At 43.7% G+C, this 15,992-nt stretch overlaps 1 protein-coding gene and 1 non-coding gene across 2 annotated transcripts in view; one reads left to right on the top strand and one right to left on the bottom strand.

Moving 5' to 3' along the window:
* The window catches only part of LOC133068097 (uncharacterized), a 125,896-nt gene that overhangs the window by 72,443 nt on the left and 37,461 nt on the right, over positions 1–15,992 (top strand). The window lies entirely within an intron of this gene.
* On the bottom strand, positions 11,494–11,645 carry LOC133068721 (small nucleolar RNA SNORA67). The gene has a single exon (XR_009695674.1). It is a non-coding gene; the product is annotated as a small nucleolar RNA SNORA67 (small nucleolar RNA).

Raw genomic sequence — 15,992 nt, 5'->3', positions numbered from 1 at the left:
TAATGTCAGGAACAGGCCCTTTGTATGATTAGATTTTTGACTATCATTTTATCAGAAACTGCCTAAATTATTGGAGAAGGCAATGGCACCCCACTCCAATATTCTTGCCTGGAGAATCCAAGGTTCAGGGGAGCCTGGTGGGCTGCCGTCTATGGGGTCGCACAGAGTTGGACACGACTGAAGCAACTTAGCAGCAGCAGCAGCCTAAATTATTGGATCTGACAAATATGCGTATTTGGATCATACACACACACACACACACACACACATATATATATATATTCCAATACCAAAGAAAGGCAATGCCAAAGAATATTCAAACTACTGAACAATTGCACTCATCTCACACACTGGTAAAGTAATGCTCAAAATTCTCCAAGCCAGGCTTCAACAGTATGTGAACTGTGAACTTCCAGGTATTCAAGCTGGATTTAGAAAAGGCAGAAGAACCAGAGATCAAATTGCCAACATCCGCTGGATCATCGAAAAAGTGAGAGAATTCCAGAAAAACATCTACTTCTGTTTAATTGACTACACCAAAACCTTTGACTGTGTGGATCACAACAAACTGTGGAAAATTCTTCAAGAGGTGGGAATACCAGACTACCTTACCTGCCTCCTGAGAAATCTGTATGCAGGTCAATGAGCAACAGTTAAAACTGGACATGGAACAACAGACTGGTTCCAAATAGAAAAAGGAGCACGTCAAGGCTGTGTATTGTCACCCTGCTTATTTAACTTATGTGCAGAGTACATCATGTGAAATGCCAGGCTGGATGAAGCACAAGCTGGAATCAAGATTGCTGGGAGAAATATCAATAACCTCAGTTATGCAGATGACACCACCCTTATGGCAGAAAGCGAAGAAGAACTGAAGAGCCTCTTGATAAAAGTGAAAGAGGAAAGTGAAAAAGTTGGCTCAAAACTCAACATTCAGAAAACTAAGATCATGGCATCTGGTCCCATCCCTTCATGGCAAATAGATAGGGAAACAATGGAAACAGTGAGAGACTTTGTTTTCTTGGGCTCCAAAATCACTGCAGATGGTGACTGCAGCCATGAAATTAAAAGATGCTTGCTCCTTGGAAGAAAAGTTATGACCAACCAGCAGCATATTAAAAAGCAGAGACATTACTTTGCCAACAAAGATCCATCTAGTCAAAGCTATGGTTTTTCCAGTAGTCATGTATGGATGTGAGAGTTGGACTATAAAGAAAGCTGAATGCCGAAGAATTGATGCTTTTGAACTGTGGTGTTAGAGAAGACTCTTGAGAGTCCCTTGGACTGCAAGGAGATCCAACCAGTCCATCCTAAAGGAAATCAGTCCTGAATAGTCATTGGAGGGAGTGATGCTGAAGCTGAAACTCCAGTACTTTGGCATGTGATGTGAAGAACTGACACATTTGAAAAGACCCTGATGCTGGGAAAGATTGAAGGCAGGAGGAGAAGGGAATGACAGAGGATGAGATGGTTGGATGGCATCACTGTTGCATTGGACATGAGTTTGAGTAGGCTCCAGGAGCTGGTGATGGATAGGGAAGCCTGGTGTACTGCAGTCCATGGGGTCGCAAAGAGTTGAACATGACTGAGCAACTGAACTGATACACACACACACACACACACATATCCCGGTCTTTTATACAAAGTGATACATATTCTGCATCTCTGATCTTTAAAATATAGCCTAGCCTAAGAGAAAGAGGAGAGTGAAAAAGTTGGCTTAAAGCTCAACATTCAGAAAACTAAGATCATGGCATCTGGTCCCATCACTTCATGGGAAATAGATGGGGAAACAGTGGAAACAGTGTCAGACTTTATTTTTTGGGGCTCCAACATCACTGCAGATGGTGACCGCAGCCATGAAATTAAAAGACGCTTACTCCTTGGAAAGAAAGTTATGACCAACCTAGATAGCATATTAAAAAGCAGAGACATTACTTTGCCAACAAAGGTCCGTCTAGTCAAGGCTATGGTTTTTCCAGTGGTCATGTATGGATGTAAGAGTTGGATGGTGAAGAAAGCTGAGTGCCAAAGAATTGATGCTTTTGAACTGTGGTGTTGGAGAAGACTCTCGAGAGTCCCTTGGACTGCAAGGAGATCCAACCAGTCCATCCTAAAGGAGATCAGTCCTGGGTGTTCACTGGACGGACTGATGCTGAAGCTGAAACTGCAGTACTTTGGCCACCTCATGCGAAGAGTTGACTCATTGGAAAAGATCCTGATGCTGGGAGGGATTGGGGGCAGGAGGAGAAGGGGACGACAGAAGATGAGATGGCTGGATGGCATCATCGATTCGATGGACATGAGTTTGAGTAAACTCCGGGAGTTGGTGATGGACAGGGAGGCCTGGCATGCTGCGATTCATGGGGTTGCAAAGAGTCGGACACGACTGAGCGACTGAACTGAACTGAAGTGAACTTTGCAGGCTTCCCTGGTGGCTTGGATGGTAAAAAAAAAAATCTGCCTCCAATGAAGGAAACCTAGTTTGAAGAACTGACCTGGTTTGAAGAACTTCCTCGGTTGGGAAGGTCCCCTGGAGAAGAGAATAGCAACCTACTCCAGTATTTGTGCCTGGAGACTTCCATGGACAAAGGAGCCTGGCAGGCTGCAGTCCGTGGGGTCACAAAGTGCTGGACACAACTGAGTGACTGATACTTTACTAAATCAACTTTGCAGCTGTTAATTTCAGTTTTTTTTCTTGATTCTCTTTTCCCATAGAAACCTGTGCTGCAAATAGCTTGTTCTGAGTGAGGCCTGGTGGGTTTCAGTGAAATTCAAAGCCTTACTTGGGTCAATCTGGTTCAGTGATACAGTTATGTTTCTGTCTCACCAACCATTGTCCCCTAGAATTGTGATAGATAAGGCCATATTTGAGGGATGGACAGAAAGAGTTGCCTGCTGAGAAGACTGAAGGGAGCAGCCAGAGACTGGGAAGGTGGATTAGAGATAAGAGAATGTTTAGATTGGTTAGGACCCTTTTGGGGTGACAGGTGACAGAAACCTAGTGCAAACTGGTGGGAGGAAAATTGGAGATGTATTTTAAAGATACAAGGGAGTCAGGCATGTAGGTATGAGCATGTATTTGGAATGTGTTACCAAACATTGTGGGAGATCCAAGACATTTTTTGTCTTCCTTCTCTATTGAAAAATTCTCAGGGAAATCACTGATAGGTACTGCTTGGTGAGGCCCATCTCTGGGTTGATTGACCACGGTGGGGAGGTGGAGGCATGTAAGTACAAAAACTTGGGAGCTGGGGCCCAGGAGGGTGGTTTAAACATTTCCTAGGGAAGGAAAAATTGTTTATCAGACTCTGTGAGGGCTTTATTGCTGTGACGTCAAGACATTTGAGGAAGTTTTAGTCTACTGGGGATGGGTCACTGTGAGATACAGCAGGAAGTCAAATGAGAGGGAAAAGTGTATCCACTGAGTTTGGCATTTGAAATGTCAGTGGTAACTTCAACAGGATTGGCCTTTCCTATGGCTCATCAGTAAAGAGTCCTCCTGCAATGCAGGAGACACAGAAGACGTGGGTTCGATCCCCAGGTCGGGAAAATCCCCTGGAGTTGGAAATGACAACTCACTCCAGTATTCTTGCCTGGGAAATCCCATGGAGAGAGGAGCCTGGAGGGCTACAGTCCATGGGGTAGTAAAAGAGTCGGACACAACGGAGTGCTTACGCACGCACATCACAGGATTAGTTTTGGTGGAGTGAAGGCAGTGGATAGAGGAGGAAACAGGAGATAGGGAGTGGAGAGGTGTGTGTGCTAGAAGCTTGCTTGGAAAGGAAGGGAAGGTGTCCGTGAGCAGCTAAGGTCTGAGACGGAAGAGACTTCGTCTCTTAGGAAACGGAAGAGCTCAGTGAGCCCAGGGATCTATCAGCTCCTTAGGAATGACATGCAGAACTTCCCCGCTTCTCAAAGAAAGAGCCTTTTGAGCCACAAACCTTTAGAATCATGGTGGTGAAAGAAATGTGGCAATAGAAAGGGAAAGGTGAAAGAAACAGAGATGATAAACAGCTGGTGCATGCCTTTGAGGAGGAGGGGAAGGTGGGAACCAGAACCCAAAGGAAATTATTATCCTTTGTGGGAAGAGGTTTATGTTTTTTTTTTTTTTTTTTTCTGCAGAGACTGTAGGGAAGTTGTGAAATCCAGGGCAGATGCAGACACCTCTGTAGGTAGCATGGCAGGGAACTGTGCCCATTGCGTTTCTCTCTCTTTTCTTGGTCCATCTTGGTTTGGTATCAGGATAAAAACTCTTTCTATGGGTAGCTGCTTGAGAGATGGTCATAATCTGTTCTCTTTCTTGGGCTTGCCATTGGCCTTTCTGCCTCCAAGATTGCTCCTGACCGATGTGTTCTGCTGCTTGTACCTGACATGTTAGAACCTGACCTGTGCTGGAGCTGTTCCCCTGCCCTGCCCCTAAGGCCTTCTACAGGTCACTCAGTACTCTTTGTGGGTGAAACTGACAAGTGTGAGCAATAAATCACGCCTTTTCCCTTTCCTAAAGGTAAGCTTCATTTCGAGCTTTTCCCCAGTTTGGGGCTTCTTGTGTTGGAGTCTCCTGGCAAAGAGTGTTAATAGGCACGCTTCAAGAGAGTAGGTGTTTATGTGGCTGAACAGTTATTGAAGTTTCTTATTATAATTAACAATGAGCGACCTCTGTTTCTTAAATGATCTCAAGCCAGAAGGCAGGGAAATCATGGCCTCTGAGCCTAGAGTTCAGGATCTAGAATCTGAAATTCTCTTCTCATGGGATGATTTCAGTGCAGTCTTTTAGATTTTACAAGCCTTAACTTTACCATCTGCCAATGCAAATAATATTTTCCACTTATGTAATGGGAGACTGTGTCTTCATTTTCAGAGAGGTACCATGAAAGTAGCCTGTTGAACATGTTACTGTTAGAACTGGAAACCCTTATAGGCCACTCCTGTGATCTGAATGTTCTTCAAGTTGCAATTGTGGAAGAACCGGTTTCTGAAAGAAAAGCTTTGTAACATTCTTTGGAAAATCGTACTCGTAGAAAATACTCATACACCAGACAGAGTGTGTTGATTTTTAATTTAAGGGCATTTTTGATTATAGGAGCATGTATTTTCCTACTTTTGATTTTTACAAACCCTCACTACTGGTTAGCTTTCTGTGCTACTGAGATTCTCTTTAAACATAATAATACTTTGAGTCAGACAGAGAAAGACAGATACTATATGCATGTATGTGTGTGTGTGTGTGCTCAATCGTGTCCAACTTTTTGTGCCCCATGGACTGTAGCCTACCAGGCTCCTCTGTTCATGGAATTTTCTAGGAATTCTAGGCAAGAATACTGGAGTGGGTTGCCATTTCCTCCTTCAGGAGATCTTCCTGACCCAGGGACCAAACGCCAGTCTCTTGCATCTCTTGCATTGACAGACGGATCCATTACCACTGCGCCACCTGGGAATCCTCAAAACTGTGTGGTATCACTTATACGTGGAATCTAAACAATTTGACAAACTAGTGAATATAGCAAAAAAGAAACAGTAACTAGTGAATATAACAAAAAAGAAACATACTCCCAGATATAGGGAACAATCTAATAGGGAGAAGGAAGGAGGGAGGGACAATATAGGGATGGGGATTCAGAAATACAAACTATAATGTATAAAACAAGCCACAAGGATATATTGTACAACATGGGGAATATGGCCAATATTTTATAGCTATAACCTTTAAAAATTGTGACTCACTATTGTATACCTGTAACTTTTATGATATTGTATAACAACTATATTTCAATTGAAAATTGAATAATACTAAATCAGTGATCATTAGACCACCTGGGACTTAGGTGTACTTCCTTTTTTTTAAAAAAAATGTGTTGCATTCAGTATATTTTTAAATTTTTTTCACTTTGAATAATGGTGGGGGCTGGGGGCAAGGGAGGGAGAATCTGGGAGTTTGGGACTGACCTGCACACACTGCTTTGTTTAAGATGGATCATGAACGAGGACCTAATATATAGCAAAATAACAACAAATCCAAAAACAAAACAAAACAAACCTTGGAACCAAAAAAAAAAAAAAATTGTGGCAAAATATATATAATCATGTTAGCCCTTTTAAAGTGTATAGGTCAGTGGCACTAGTACATTCACATTCTTGCACAACCGTCAAAACCATCCATCTCTAAAAGTAGCTGTACTTCTAAACTACCAGTTTACTGGCTTTGGTGATTTCCTCTGCCAGGGGTCTGTAGTCAGGAGGCGGACTGAGTGACTCCTTGCTCCTAGGAAGCCTCTTTTTTTTTTTTTTTTTTTTCCCTTAAGGAATGATTCTGAAATGAAATGAAATGAGAAGGCCCTAGAAGAGGCCCCCATTGGAGACGAACCTTGTCAGGGTCCACAGTAGCGCACTACAGCCCAGCCTCCAGGTCCTCACAGGTGTGGTTTGGCTGACAAAGTGGGTTTCATTCGGAGGGCAGAGGAGAGTTTCCAGATTTCTGTAACAGCTGGAACTGCAGAGCTGGGGGATGTTTGGTGCTGAGTGACGTGGTGACAGCCGTGGTGACGGCCCGAGTCGGCTGCTGCGGCTGCCTGCATGATGCCGCTCAGAAGTGGTAAGAGGGCTGAGGGGTAACGGGGGGAGAGGGGCCCTGGCCCGGCGTGCTGACTGGAGGCAAGAGAGCACGTCCAGATGGTTGAAGTCAGCTTCACATTCAGTTGTAAACTTCCCCTTTCTTCCCATGCAAGCTCAGAGATGTCCTTAGCAGGACAGGAGAGCAGGGTGGAGAGTAGTTTAGAAATTTCAAGCATAGAACTCCGATGGGCTTCAGCTCTTTCCTGATGATTCAGTCTTCCTCTGGGATCACGTAAATGGAAAATATCATCTCCACAATGGTTTGCTCAATACTCGTTCCCTAAAGATGGCCCTGTTGCAAAAGCCATCTCATTCGTACTCACCTTTGTTTTATCGAAGTGTGCTGTGACGTGTTAAAAAGCTCACAATTTACAGCCAGTACTGAAGGTCAACACAACAAAGAGAGGACGCTGGTGTCCTCCTGACTGAGTTAAATATCTTCTTTGGAGGACTGGGCTGTTTCGCCCTTTAAAAAAAAATTACTTTTTGTTGCATTGGGTCTCCTTTGCTGCACTCGGGCTTTCTCTAGTTGTGGCGAGCAGGCGCTGCTCTTTGCTGTGGTGTGCAGGCCTCTCGTTGCCGTGGTTTCTCTTGTGGAGCACAGGCTCCAAGGTGTGCAGGCTTCGGGAGTTGCAGCCTGCTGGCTCTAGATCACCGGCTCAGGAGTTGCAGCCTGTGAAATCTTCCGAGACCAGGGATCCAACCCATGTCCCCTCATTGGCAGGTGGATTTTTATCTGCGGCACCACCGTAGAAGTTTTGTTTTTTCCTTGACGTGAGGATAAAAGTTTGCCCTTTGTCTTTGTGGAGGAAAGTTCCTATGGTGTTGCCTAGGAGACCTGCCAGGGAGGGAAATGGATGTCCTTCTCATTCAGTTAAAAGGTCCATGGCAAGTGAGTCCAAGGTCATGGACTCAATACCCCCTGGACTATTCTCCTTATAGGAATGCCTCAGAGAGGGCCAGGACAGCCTGCTTCTGCTCCAGTGAATAGCCAGTCACTCACTGCTTCTGTGGTGTCATGATGGATGTGCATACCAAGTCCCCCTATTGCTCAGCTCCCCTTCTTCGTCATGGGAAGCCTGGTTTTGGGATGGAGAATATGACTTCCTTGTTTGTCTATGTTGAATTATGAGAAACCAGTAAGGAAACATTATGTTAGATCCATATTGCTAAAGGGAAATTTAGACAGAAAGAAAGAGACTTGGTCAGGGGTTGACTGGCATGTCAGACTGTGCATCTGCCCACCTCTGTCTTCCTTCCTCTCTTGTGTCTCTCTTTGTCTCTCCGTCTTTCTTTTCATCTCTTTACCTGGCTGTAATTCTCTCCGTCCTGTGTTCTTCTGTCTCAGTATGCTTGTCTCTATCTTGTTTCTCTGAGCAGATGTTGAACTCCAGTTGGGTCCCAAGTGCTATGCTAGATTCTGAGAGTCTAAAGGCAAATAAGACCCTGTGGATAATAATAGTAACAATAGCACCTGGCATTGTTGTTAGTTACTTAACATGGATCAGACTCTGTATTAAGAACTTTATATCCATTATTGCATTTCATCCTCACAATAGCAGTATGTGATGGTTACAACATTACCCATTTCACAGGTAAAGAATCTGAGGTTTAAATAGGTTTGTAACTTGCCTTAGGTTGTGTAGCTTGTAAGGGCTTAAGTCTGTCTGCCTCATGAGTTCTCATTATTTACTGCTACTCTCACTGGCCCTTTCGTGGTTAACCTGAGTTCCTGGGGACTCCAAGCTTCCTGTGGGACTATCGAATCAATTCCAGGTTACTGGTCTGTTCAAGATCTAGGAGGAGTTGTGCCACTCTGGAAAATACACACACACAGAGACAGAGAGATTAAGATAGTGATAGACTGAAAGATGAAAAGAGAGCTAGGTAGAAAGAGAGACATATTAAGATACACAAAGAATGAGACAGAGAAAGAAAAAAAGAGAAAGAATGAGACAGAGAGAGGAGAGAAGAGAAGAAGAAAGAAAGAGACACAGATGTACAGACTGACAGACATACCAAGCCATTGATCAAATCTCTTGCCCTCTCTCTCTCTCATTTTTCTTTTATTAGCGGGACTTCAGTATAATGTTACCTTACCTGTTTCTTACAAATCAAGATGAATGATAAGCACTAATGTCCAGTAATATGTTGTGTACTGTGGGGAATATAAAAGCTTGGTGAGAATGTGGTAACTCTGAAACCCAAATAAAAGCCTCTTTTTTTGTTTCTAGTGATCAGAACACAACAGAACTGTTATTTGTTGTATCTTACGGTATTTAACATAAATGATTAGGCATAGACTTTGGAGCTGGACTGAAGGAATTTACATCCAAGCTCCTCCACTTCCTAGTTGTGTGATTTTTCAATTAAGTTACTGAACTTCTCTGAGCCTCAGTTTTTTGATCTGTAAAATTGCCATAACAGTGGTACCTCTTTTACGGAGTTCTTGGGAGTTTTTCAAGAGATGGTGTCCAACAGTGTTGGGCATAAATGATTTCAGCCATTTTTATTTTGTGGACAACGTTGGTAAAGTTAGTTTAATTTAAAACATCGAATAAACTCATCTGCTGTTCAGTTCAGTTCAGTTCAGTCACTCAGTTGTGTCTGACTCTTTGTGACCCCATGAATCACAGCACGCCAGGCCTCCCTGTCCATCACCAACTCCCGGAGTTTACTTAAACTCATGCCCATTGAGCCGGTGATGCCATCCAACCATCTCATCCTCTGTCGTCCCCTTCTCCTCCTGCCCCCAATCCCTCCCAGCATCAGGGTCTTTTCCAATGAATCAACTCTTCGCATGAGGTGGCCCAAGTATTGGAGTTTCAGCTTCAGCATCAGTCCTTCCAATGAACACCCAGGACTGATCTCCTTTAGGATGGACTGGTTGGATCTGCATTTGCTGTTAGGATGTAGCAACTGCATTGTGCTACTTTTAGGACTCAGTGACCTAGTTTCCAGGAGTGCTCCCCTCAGTCCAGGAGCTGTGATGGCTTGGAATCTCCTACATAATTTCCTTATCAAGCAGCTGGTACTCATGTACCCCCACCCACACGCACTGGTCATTTTCACCTGCTGGTACATTTGATGACGTGATTTTCTCTGCCCAGTACACACTTCCCTTCACTTGCCCAACATTTCCAGTGGTAAAAAGCCCAGGAACTGCTTTGCGTAGCTTTGCCCACTGTAGAGATGGAATGTGTGCAAACGCACACCACTGTGAAGTGTCCCTGCTGTGGCCATGATCACGGTCTGCTTAATTAAAACCAGGGTGTCACTCATCTGTAGATTATGAGTTCTTTGCAGACTGGTATTATCTTATCTGCCTTTGTGTTCTCAGCGGGTGGGCAGAGTCCCTGAAGAGTCTAGGAGAACAGGCTGAGAGAGCCTTTGGCCATTCGTCATGTTCCAGAATTTTCTTTCCTTTGATAAATAGTTACCAGGAGAGCCCAACCAACATGTTAGGCATTTCCATCCCATGAAAGACTAGACAGGATGTGGTTGAGAGTAGTTTTATATTCTGAGACTTTGCTGTAAAGCCCTTCTGTTTGATGTCTCAGGGTTCAGAACCTCTTTCAACTTAATTTATAATAAGAATCTGTCTATCATTTGGGGGGCTTCTGGAGGAGGGAAGACTGCCATATTTGGACACAACTGTCTCTAAAGTACTGGGATAGTGGATGTCACATAGCACAGAGCAGGTACAGAGCAGGTGGTTGGGAAATGCTTCCTGAACAGCAGGAATTTACATTGCTTAAAAGTATTTCTTAAAACAGATGCCAATGTCCATCAGCAAAGCAATGATGTAAGCTGAGGAACTAGTTTTGCATGGCCTGGAGTTGAACTTCAGATTTCATTGTTCCATCACTCCACGACTTTATGTATCTGAATCACAAGCTGATTCAGATCCTGGGTAGGAATTTAAATTCTAGACTGACTGTCAACTCTACGCAGGTGGCAGATGTGGGCCTCCAGTAACTGACTTGTGACTTCAGCCCAAGAGCCTGGGGCTCTGGTGCAGGCTCTAGAGTTGCAGAGTGCTATGAGGTCTCCTTTTCCCCAGAACAAATGGGGAAATATGAGCCGTTCCTACCCTTGACCATGGAAGAGTCCATACCAGTCTGAGATCTATTAAGAGTGAATTCTCATCTCTTTAATCTAAGGTCAGTTTTTCATCTTAACTTGGCCATAGTAGAATGGAGTCCATATGCCTTTCTTGGGAGTGCTTCTGTGTTTTGCAGGGAGGGAGTGAATGGGGAATTGCCAGGCTGTTCTGAGTTCAAAGAGGGTTTCAGGTGCCCTCAAAGTTTGGGAGACTTCAGGGTGAGCCCTGGCCAGGCAGTTTTGAGTAGTTCTGGGTGGTGGCTCCCTAAGCTCCTTCGTCTTCACACTTATCATTAGCCCTTCATTCTTTTTTTTTTTTTTTTGCCTCAAAAAGTGACATTTATTCAAAGAGTCAAAGAAAAAAAAAAAGAAAAAAATGACAAGATGTCCATCCCTTGGCTCCCTTCCCTCCCCCCTCCTGCTGCTCCTCAGCCCCCTCCAAGGTTTTATCCCTGGCTGGTGCTAGGTAGCACAACAGCCCCCCTCAGATGAGGTCAGCAACATTGAGGGGCATTTCCTCAATGGAGGTGTTGTAGAAGGTCTCGATGTCTCGAAGAGTCCTCTTGTCTTCTTCTGTCACCATGTTAATAGCCACACCCTTACGGCCAAAACGTCCACCACGACCGATTCTGTGGATATAGTTTTCTCTATTGGTGGGGAGGTCATAGTTGATGACTAAGGAAACTTGCTGTACATCAATGCCTCTGGCCTATGTAAAGAAAGAAGGCAGTTTCAGTATGCGAATGAGAAAGCACAAGCCTATCCAGGATTAAGCATACATGTAGGCAGCCAAAGGCAGGCAAAGGAAATGAACACCCCCTTTCCTCAGACACCTGAGGCGTGCCAGATTTTATTCCAAGTTGCTACTTTCCTGAGGAGGGTAGCCCTTCATTCTTAAGCTGATTTTTAAGGTTGGATGCACCATAGAGCTGGCCAACTTAGCTTAGTCAAAGCATTACTCCCCTGATGAATCTGTACTTGCCACTTGCCAGCTTCCTTGGGCCACGTAAAAGCACAGGTTGCCACTCGAGTCTGCTTCTCCTGGAAGAACTGAAATTCCCTTTGACACTATGTGTAACACTGTGTGTGACAAAGCAGGAGCTGGAGAAGCGGATTAAGGCTGGAGTTTCAGGAAGCACAGTGGTGACTGTTGTGAGGGCGGCTCTGGGGCTCAGAGCCCAGCCAAGCTGCTTCTCCACTGTTTGGCTATGGGCAAGCCTCACAGGGCTTCCCTGGTGCTGCAGTGGTTAATGCAAGAAACACAAGAGACACAGGTTCAGTCCCTGGGTTGGGAAGATCCCCTGGAGGAGGGCATGGCAACCCACTCCAGTACTCTCACCTAGAAAATCCCATGAACAGAGGAGCCTGGCAGGCTACAGTCTATGGGGTCACAAAGAGCTAGAGACGACTGAGTGCGTGCACTCGCGTGCACACACACACACACACACACACAGACACACAAGCCTCATAGGCTCTCTGACTCTTAGGAACCTCAACTGTGATCATAACACACACCTTGAGGGGGGAATACTGGGATACCACCATACCATGGAGACTGGGATGGTGGGGGCACCATGGACAAGAGTCCTTATCCATTTCTTTCTTGCTGTTTGGGTATCAACAGATATTCTGTTTGTGGTGGGTGGTGACATCCTGGATGCAGAATGGAAGAGGCCACATGGGGTGGTCTTTTAGGAACTCATTTATTTACATATTAAAATTTTTTTATTATAGTATAGTTGATTTATAATGTACTGATTTTCTGCTGTATAGCAAAGTGACTCAGTTATACACATATATACCCTCTTTTTTAAAATATTCTTTTCCATTATGGTCTGTACGCGGAGATGGATATAGTTTCCTGTGTTATACAGTAGGACCTTGTTTTTAATCCATTCTAAATGTAATAGTTTGGATCTGCTGATCCCAGACTCCCAATCCATCCCTTCTCTGCCTCTGTCTCCCTTGCCAACCACAAGTCTGTTCTCTGTATCTGTGAGTCTGTTTTGTAGAGAGGTTCCTTTGCGCCACATTTTAGGTTCCACTTATAAGTGATGCCATATGGTATTTGTCTTCATCTTTCTGACTTACTTCACTTTGTATGATAATATCTAGTTGTATCCATGTTGCTGCAAATGCATTATTTTGTTCTTTTTTAATGGCTGTGTAGTATTCCATTGTGTGTGTATATATATATATATATATATATATATATATATATATATATATATATATACACCACATCTTCTTTTAAAAATGTTTATTTATTTATTAGGTTGTACTGGGACTTAATTGTGGCACACAGGGTCTTTGTTTTTGGCAGTATGTGGCATCTTTAGCGGTATGGAAAACTCTTCGTTGCAGCATGTGGGATCTAGTTTCTTGACCAGGGACAAAACCTGGGGCCCCTGCATTGGGAGCTTGGAGTCTCAGTCACTGGACCACCAGGGAAGTCCCATGTGCCACATCTTCTTAATCTGTTCATCTGTTGATGGACATTTAGGTTGTTTTCATGTCTTGACTATTGTGAATAGTGCTGTTATGAACATCGGGGTGCATGTATGTGTATATATATATATATATATATATATATATATGCCATCCCACATGGCTTGTAGGAGCTTAGTTCCCTGACACGGATTAAACCCAGGCCTTTGGCAGTGAGAGCACATAGTCCTAACCACTGGACCACCAGGGAAGTCCCACAGGTATCTTTTTGAATTGTAATTTTGTCCAAGTGTATGCCCAGGAGTGGGACTGCTGGATCATATGGTAACTCTATCTTCATTTTTTCTGAGGAACCTCCATACTGTTTTCTGTAGTGGATGTGTGAACTTAAATTCCCACCAGCAGTGTAGGAGAGAGAGGAATTCATACTTTAAAGCAGACACCTTGAGTGCATCTGAAGCAAAGCTTGCATAGAAGTCACATAGAACAGTCATAAATATTTGAGAAAATAGGTTCCTGAAAAAAATTTAGTATTTTGGTGAATAGGAAATTGCAGTTGTTGGGAGATAAATCTTCCTCTGTTTGCCTATGTGCCATTAGGATCCATTTGGAAGTCCGGGGGCTCTTTGGTTAATCAAAGATAGAGGAGTTGTAAAATGAGGGAGAAGTTGTCTCACGCTAGTGTTTCCCTAAATGCTTGCAGGACATTTCACCTACAAGATCTTTTGAAACAAAAGGTGTCTGTTGTCCATAAAGGGCTGGAAACATTAAGAATTGATGTTTTACCATGCAAGAGTTCTTCCCTGACCCCAATGGCCAATGCAAGTTAATCTATTAAGATTTATGAGACATCAGGTAGCAAGGAAACCTGGTATAACCCAGCATTTTTCAAGCTCATTCGAGTAAGAGATCTTTCCCAGATAACTCCTACTGAATAGGAGAAATGGAGTGGGCAAAGGTTGAGAAATACAGCTTTGATTGTTGGGTGGGGTGTGAGGTTGGTTGTGTAAGATTGAGTTGTGAGTTTTGTTTTTACTGGAGAATTCTCAAGAGAGAACTAATACAGATGGAAGTTGCAAGGACTGCTGAGTAGGTTTTTTTTTTTTTTTAATCTCTAGTTAAAAAAATTGGGACTTCCCTGGCAGTTCAGTGGTAAGACTCATGCTTCCCCTGTAGGGGGTATAGGTTCTATCTCTGGTTGGGGAATTGAGATCCTGCACACCATACAGTGTGGGCAACAGTAACAGATTTCCCATTTCCTCAACATTTTCTTATATAAACTATTTCAAACATTTAGGAAAACTGAGAGATTAGCTATATGATCAGGCCACTCAAGATGGCTGTTCTCTTGCTCTTTGTTCATCCCCTGTTCGACCAGTCCCTGCTTCACCTACACCCTACTCAAGTGTGTGTGTGATAAGTCGTTTCAGTTGTGTCTGACTCTTTGTGACCCTATGGACTGTAGCCTGCCAGGCTTCTCTGTCCATAGGATTCTCCAGGCAAGAATACTGGAGTGGGTTGCCATTGCCTTCTCCAGGGGATCTTCCCGACCCAGGGATCAAACCCCTGTCTCTTATGTCTCCTGCATTGGCAGGTGGGTTCCTTCCCAATCCTCTTGATCTTAGGGCTTATTGAGTAACAACTACCTATGTGATTGCCCCCTGCCCCAGCCGCTGGTTTCTCTGGTGACTGATGAGCTAGCCTGATGTTAGTTATGTCAGTTCCCCCTGTAAATGGTAGCCTTCTTATTCCTCAAGTAGAGAAGATTTCTGCTGTGTCCTGCCTTCTGCCCATGGTGGAGTGTTTCTCCAGGACTTTTTGCTTCCAATTTGTAAGATTAGCTATCCAACAAACCATTAGTGTCTCTGTCACTGTCTCTAGGCATTTTCTTCAGTCTCCTGGCTGGACAGTTACAAGGCTTACAGGCCTGCAGGGTGCAGCCCAACATTAGTACCATGAAGTCTAAAGTTATATACACATTATGATAGACTTCTCAGGTGGCTCAGTGGGTAAAGGATCCACATGCAATGCAGGCGATGTAAGAGACCTGGGTTTGATCCCTGAGCTGGGAAGATCCCCTGGAGAAGGAAATGGCAACCCACTGCAGTATTCTTGCTTGGGAAATTCCATGGACAGAGGCGCCTGGTGGGCTACAGTCCATGGGGTCACAAAAAGTCAGACAGGACTGAAGCAACTGAGCATGGATACATGCATACACATTATGACACATCACTTCTCAATATTTAACATACATCACTTAAGAAAAAAGATATTTGTTTTCAGACCCACAATGTCATTATACCTACTAAGAAAGCCATCTAAAATAAACTTAATGAAGAAGAAAAATAAAATCAACTTAATGTTTAAATCCCTCCCCATCTACAACTTAAAAAAAAATTACTTTTTTAAATGATTGGTATTTATTTTAATGTAGACTAGTTCCTCTCCCTCTTTTTTTCTCCTATGACATTGACCTTTTGAAGAATCTACGCTAGTGATTGTATAAATGTCCCACATTCTAGATTTCTGTTTCCTCATGATGTTCATTTTTTCCTCTGTCCTGGTCATTCTTTGCCCTGGCTGCACATCGGAACCACCTGTCTCGATTAATTGACAGTACAAGGAAGGGGGATTAATTGGCCCACTCTGTTCTCACTGGAATTATTTAAATCAAATTTAAAGCCAAGAAAAGAGAATACTTATGCCTGTGTTCCACTCTAAACCAATTAAATTAGAATCTCTGGAGTTGAAGCTCAGGTGAGCCTGGTTTCAAAATTCTCTAGGTGATTCTGGTTAAGTAGTCAGCACTAAGAACCACTGCTCTATCC

The sequence above is a fragment of the Dama dama genome, chromosome 13, assembly GCF_033118175.1.
Source record: "Dama dama isolate Ldn47 chromosome 13, ASM3311817v1, whole genome shotgun sequence".
Lineage (NCBI taxonomy): Eukaryota > Metazoa > Chordata > Mammalia > Artiodactyla > Cervidae > Dama > Dama dama.
Note: the sequence above shows the minus strand (reverse complement) of the source record. Positions and strands in the feature narration are given on the sequence as shown.